Source organism: Emydura macquarii, unplaced genomic scaffold (genome assembly GCF_026122565.2).
Source record: "Emydura macquarii macquarii isolate MOO-44397 ecotype Brisbane River unplaced genomic scaffold, CSIRO-AGI_Emac_v2 contig_691, whole genome shotgun sequence".
Lineage (NCBI taxonomy): Eukaryota > Metazoa > Chordata > Testudines > Chelidae > Emydura > Emydura macquarii.
This window is the reverse complement of record NW_027130828.1, coordinates 7,485,370-7,491,266: the sequence shown is the minus strand read 5'-3', so window position 1 is coordinate 7,491,266 and position 5,897 is coordinate 7,485,370. Positions and strand designations below refer to the sequence as shown.

The 5,897-nt window shown below is 46.3% G+C and overlaps 1 long non-coding RNA gene across 1 annotated transcript; it reads right to left on the bottom strand.

Annotated features, from left to right (window-relative positions):
- Window positions 1-2,586: 2,586 nt before the first annotated feature.
- On the bottom strand, window positions 2,587-5,468 carry LOC137148681 (uncharacterized). Its single transcript, XR_010918551.1, has 2 exons — window positions 5,252-5,468; window positions 2,587-3,953 (listed from the first exon to the last, which is right to left on the bottom strand). It is a non-coding gene; the product is annotated as an uncharacterized lncRNA (long non-coding RNA).
- Window positions 5,469-5,897: the final 429 nt, after the last annotated feature.

Sequence of the window (5,897 nt, the reverse complement as noted above, 5' to 3'; positions counted from 1 at the left end):
ACTTTTTCAAGTGTCTCACAAATTGAGAAAGGACTCAGACATACTTCTCAAACTTCCCTCGAGAGATGTCCAACGTTTTAGCCCCAAAGTTACCTACATTCCATGCATTTCATGTTCCCTCACCGTTTTTTTGTTTTTTTGTTTTGGTAGTTGAAATTGGTTTACATCAGAAATGCAGAACTGTGCCAGGGGAGTTACAGAACAAGGGTTATTTATACTAAAGGAAGGACTCCCACAGCATTGCAGGTCTCCTGCATTAATAGCGGAGTTTATGCCCTTCATCCTGGCTCTGTAACATATGCCACATGCGGCCCTTGGCTGCTCAAGAAGCTTGGATGGAAATGCAGAGCTGGTTTGCCTTTTGTTTCAATTGGCAGGTAGCTTTTGGCACGGCCCTGTCTATCAGCCTCTCACTTTGATGAGACACGGCTCTCCCACTCAGCAGGGACTGGAGATTATGTAATTTAAACCTTGGCATCCTCCTCCCCTTGATACCAAAGCTATCAACTCTTTCAAAACAAGAGCTGGTATGTTAAAGGGACACAGCTTTTATTTTTTGTTGCTGCAGTTGCTCTGAGAGCTTCTCAGGAAACGGTAGGTCTACTCTAGTGTTACCAGTCCTGGCCAGACTCTGGAGGCGATATCTGATGTCCTTGCAGTCTTCCGTGACAGAAGTTTTGCTCCTGTTTGTCTGTGTCATATTCTTCTCGTGCCTTGTCTGTTATTGTGTCTATGGTGGTGTTTTAGTGGTGGCTGGTTTTCTTGTTTAACAAAGGATGCCCATTAGGGCATGTTTCAGCTTTAATAGGGTGGAACTCTATTTATGGGATGTTTTAGCTTTAATGGTGTATAACTAGCTATCTATGGTACTTCTCTGGCTTCCATTACTATAGTATCTGAGTCACACTCTCTAACAGATCCATCCCCACACTACCCCGGTGAGGTGGGGAAGTATTTTCCCCATCTGTAAAGTGAGGATCTGAGGCAGAGAGGCTAAGCAAGTTGCCCTAGGACCCACACAGGAAGTCTGTGGTGGAGGAGGGATGTAAGCTCCTCCCAACTCCCACTCTAACCCCTTGACCATCCTCTTTCTCCCTCAAAACTAGGAATCTGGGCTGTCTGGCTTTTATGGATTGTGACTCCTGGCGGCCACCCTTAAATGGTGGCTTTGCTATTGGGTACTAGCGCAGAGGGGCATCTGAAATGTAACATTTCCCCCTCTGTTAGGGCACAGGAAGATGTTCTGGAGCTGAGCTGGAACTCAGGGGACCTGGGTTCAGTTTCTGCCTCTGCCAGGGACTCTCTACATGGCCTTGGGCAAGTCACTCAGCCTCTCTGTGCCTCAGTGTTCACTCTTCTTCTTGGGTGCTGTGTCCCTTTCTCCCACTCGCTGTGTGTCTCGACAATAAGCACTTTAGGGCAGGGCTGGTCTCTAACTGAGTGACTCTGTGCCCCTTTAAACTGGCTCACTTCTAGCATCATTCTCACATGCTCTGTGCTTCCAGCGTTCATTCAAGTTAGCCATTATTCTATTCACTTTCAGGTGGGATCTTGAACCCCAAGTAGCAGCCTATCGATGGGTCCAGCACCTTGATCAGAGCAAAGCGCTGTGTAACCAGGATCTAATTAAACTGGATAATCTGAAGGAGGCACTACCTCTCCATGGAAAACCGCTCCAATTTAGCTGCTCTGAATAATAAACAAAGCACTTGGGCAGATGAGAGGGCATGTAAGTGTTTACTCTTCAGAGCAGTAAGTGCTAAATTTGTTTTTAAGCTCGCTTATGAAAAAGCCCTTATGAGCACAGCACACAAGGGGCTCAGCCATACCTTGCAGCAGTTCTCTAATCATGCACACTCCCGCCGCCAGTTGGGAGCCTGGCTGTTCGGCCACATACACCAGATGCTCCATGAGATCAAACGAAGCACTGATCATTAGGATTATAGAGCTCCGCAGATGCTTTACAAGCGTGCAATGAACAGAGAGGAGAAACCAGGCCAAAAGCCCAGCTCCAAACACTTTCATAAACTTTGCAGCTCAGCTCCATCTCTAAGACAAGTCCTTGCCCCCAGGAACACCCCATCTCTGGGCTCTCTCATGATTTTTACAACCTGAACCTGATTCTTCAGTTGATCGATGCTGACCTGTGAGCACCAGCTGCTGTTCTTGATTCCTTCAGAGTAAAGCTAAGCCTTACTGTCATTATTTTTTAAGTGCCAACCATGTGCTTAGTGCTGTGCAGGTTACAGATAATGAGATAGTCCCTGCTCAGAAAATCTTGCAGACAGACAAGAAAAACCAGAAGACAGACAAGAAACCCTGAGGGGAAGCCTCCACTGCGCATTTACCCCAGGCTTGAACTCAGGTTTGAGCCCAAGCACCCTTTCTGTCCACACACAAATCAGTTTGACTCGGATCAGCAAGCACGCAGGACCTAGGACCCTGCTAGGGAAGTGGGACAGAGCCCAAGTCCTGCTGTGACTTGGGTCTAAGCCCTGTCATTTTGCAGTGGGACACAGTTCAAGTGGCAAGCCTGAGTCACAAAGCCTGCATGGTGCAATAAAGCTGGGAGAGTTGGATTTACAGTTGGTGGATCCAAGTTTACAATGCAATGTGGACATTTAAGTGTGAACTTGGAAACACTGAGTCCACAAGCCCAGGTCCCACAGACCTGGATTTACAATGCAGCGTAGATGTACCCTGGGGAGATCCAGAGCGTGAAGATCATTTCTCCCCCATCCACTTCTTTTTAACCTGATCTTTCCCATCATCATATCATTGACTTCAAATGCAAATGGACTCTACTGGAGGAATGGAGATCAGAACTCCGCCCAGGGAGTTCAGATAAAAAGAAGTTACCTGATTCAAAGAAAGGAAATTGACAATCCATCACTCTATACAATATTCCACTGCAATGAATAAGTGAATATAAGATAACGAAAACCATTAGTGGATGCTAAGAAAAGCAATGACCACATAATGTATGTGCCTAGGATGAGGTAGTGTTGTTCCAGCCAGATGTGCATTTTAATTAACCTCATTGCAACTTTGTTCTGCTGAGGCAGAGTGGCGGCAATTGGGTTTGATTCTGCTCTTGCCCCCATGTAACTCATTCCAGTCCATGGTCAAACTTGTGTGAGAGAGAGGGGAATCAGGTTTAGGTGGCTGGCACACTGCAGGACATGGCGTCTGCTTGCTTTTACGTTTGTTTTCCTATGGCATTTCTGCTGTTATCACATTGCCTCATGGCCTGGGGAGTCGGCTTGGAGAAAGCGAGAATATCAACTGGGGGTCCGTTTTATCTTGCTGTGCAGAAGCCCATTGCTGTCTGCTCTGCAGAGAACATGATTTTCAACTGGCCGAGGCATGCCTCGGCTCGAGACAACATGGCTGCCCCTTCCTTCTCTACAGTTGTGCCAAAGCCAGTGTGCAATGGTGGGTCCCATCGCTACCCCCATCCTTCGGGGAGAAGGGGACAAATCTGCTGGCAACAGCAAACCTCGCAGCGCAGTGCCAGCAGGTGCACAGCACAAGTGTCAGCTCCTCTTCACACTACCCTGGCTATTCGTTGGGCCTCAAGGGCTTTGAAATTGCAATTGACTAGAAACCAAGTCCATCCTATAGCCTGGGGAGCAGTTTCCCAAGGGAGGTAACGAACGTCTCAGCATCCTTTGAGGCATTTGAAACTGGACTGGGTAGAGCACATGAAAATAGGTAGGGGGCTCTCCTGCACTGGTCAAGAGGCATGGACTGGATGACCTAGTAAATGTTTCTCCTTTTTTAAAAGTTCAGAGCCAGGAACGGAGCCCCAGACCAGCCAAGCTTCTCATCAGTTTCTACTGCAAAATGCTAAAAGCTTTGTTTTATGAAGGAAAAGCTGCAAGGAACATAATAAAGAAAACCAAGGTGACTTTCCATTTCCAAAGCCCTGAGCAGTTTGCACTCGATCACGCCTGGAAGGACAAAAAAAGAAAATTAGCCTCTAGTAAAAGAAAAACACCACAAACCCACACGACAGCTTCAAGATGCCGAAAAGCCATTTAACCTTAATGTGTGGGTACAGTTGAATTGACTGTTATGCTCAGCACTGAGACCAATGTTTCTCAGCATTACACCAGTTAGCATTTGCTGTTTATGCCTGAGCTGTGTTCTCCTGGTTTCTGCTTCAGCTGAACACTGTGATTGTTAAAACCAATTTTGACACACCAAAAATGTTGCAGAATGACTCAGAAGTTTACAGAATAGGGTTTTTTGCTGAAGAGGGAAAACAACACATCTCTATATATATCACAGCAGCCGCCTCCTTTCAATAGATCTTTTTCAAGGGGAATAATATGGTTTAGGAGAATTTTGGACATGCCGGAGCATGCTTCCCTTCCACATCATGGATTCAATTACAGCACAACATTTTGCAGACTTGCGTTAAATTTTAACTCATTTCACATGGGTTGTGTGAACTTTGCCTGACATTTTAAGGCATGCAACTTGTGTCATCAGGTTACACTCACACTTATCTCTGCAAACATAGCGTTGTACCCAGACCAACACAATCACCCTGGGCATAGATGTCATTAATTGAACCTGAAATGTGCTTTCTTTTGGGATTATGCTCCTGGCCGCTTTAACAGTCACACATGCAAAAAAACAAATTCAACAGCAACAACAGAACATGGGGTGGGGGGGGGGGTTGCATGTGCTAGGGATTAAGGGGCGGAGGGGGGAGGGGAAATCATAGGTTTACTAGATGAAGGGACGCGAGGGCCTGTATCATACTGTCTTGTAAAATCCACCGGCCGATCCAACTTCTGCAGAAGTCAAAGGGGGATTTTTCACTGACTCCAATGGGAGCTGGACGGCACTGCATGAGAGGGGGACAGGCAGCCCAGGAAACACCTTAATGAATCTTATGAATCCTTATAGAAAGGTAGCTCCAACTCTGCCTAGCCTCCTGCCTTCCAGGGGCTGGTTGATACTTCTGCTGCACCTACATTCATAGGTGCTAGAACTAGAGGTGCAACCGCACCTCCTGGCTTGAAATGGTTTCCATCATATATAGGGTTTACAGTTTGGTTCAATGGCTCTCTGCACCCCCACTGCAATAAATCATCCAGCCCCCCCCCCCCCCGCCTACACTGTGCTCAGCAGGAAAGAGTGGGTGCTGATACGGATTGCAGAATAATTTCTTCTCAGAAATCCATCAGGCCCTGGGAGGAGGGCAGGGGGGGGGAAGGCATTTATGCAGCACATTGACCTGTTGTGGACCTTGCCTCTGCCCAGGAGTGAGATTCTTTCAGGGTGAATGAAATACTTGTCCTAAAGAATGGAGGATTATTTCAAGGGTCTCAGGTAACCGGAGAAGCTTTACTATGCAGCGAATCTTATCCATCACTTCAGCAAGGCACAATAGGACCCAGAAAATGAGACAATGAGTATCTCCGGCAAACATCAGCCAAGGGCTGCCACAAAGCTCGATCTGTTGGCAGCCCAACTTCTTTCCCTCAAACACTTCTAATGTCCAAAAAAAGAAAAACCCCTGTGATCATTCAATCAATCTATCCTTCTTACCTCAGCTGTAAGAAATGACCAGCCCACATGATCAAAGGCAGAGACACAGTTGCTTTAAGAGTGAAATTAACATTTAAGGAGCTTTCGAAAGGGCTGGCTCACAAATCCAGACACCTAGTCACACAGTGACTCAAAACTCAAGTTTAATGATAATGAAACAGCCTTTTGTTCCTAAATTCAAAGAACCACAGCTCTGTTTATGGTGTTTCTAATAATGACTTCAAACCTTTTACACAGAATCTAGTGAATTGATACCTACAAAGCCTAGTGCTACCAAATTATGCCCAGAGCATGCAAAACAGCTTTTGTGAAAGTTACTCTTTTGCTTTTCG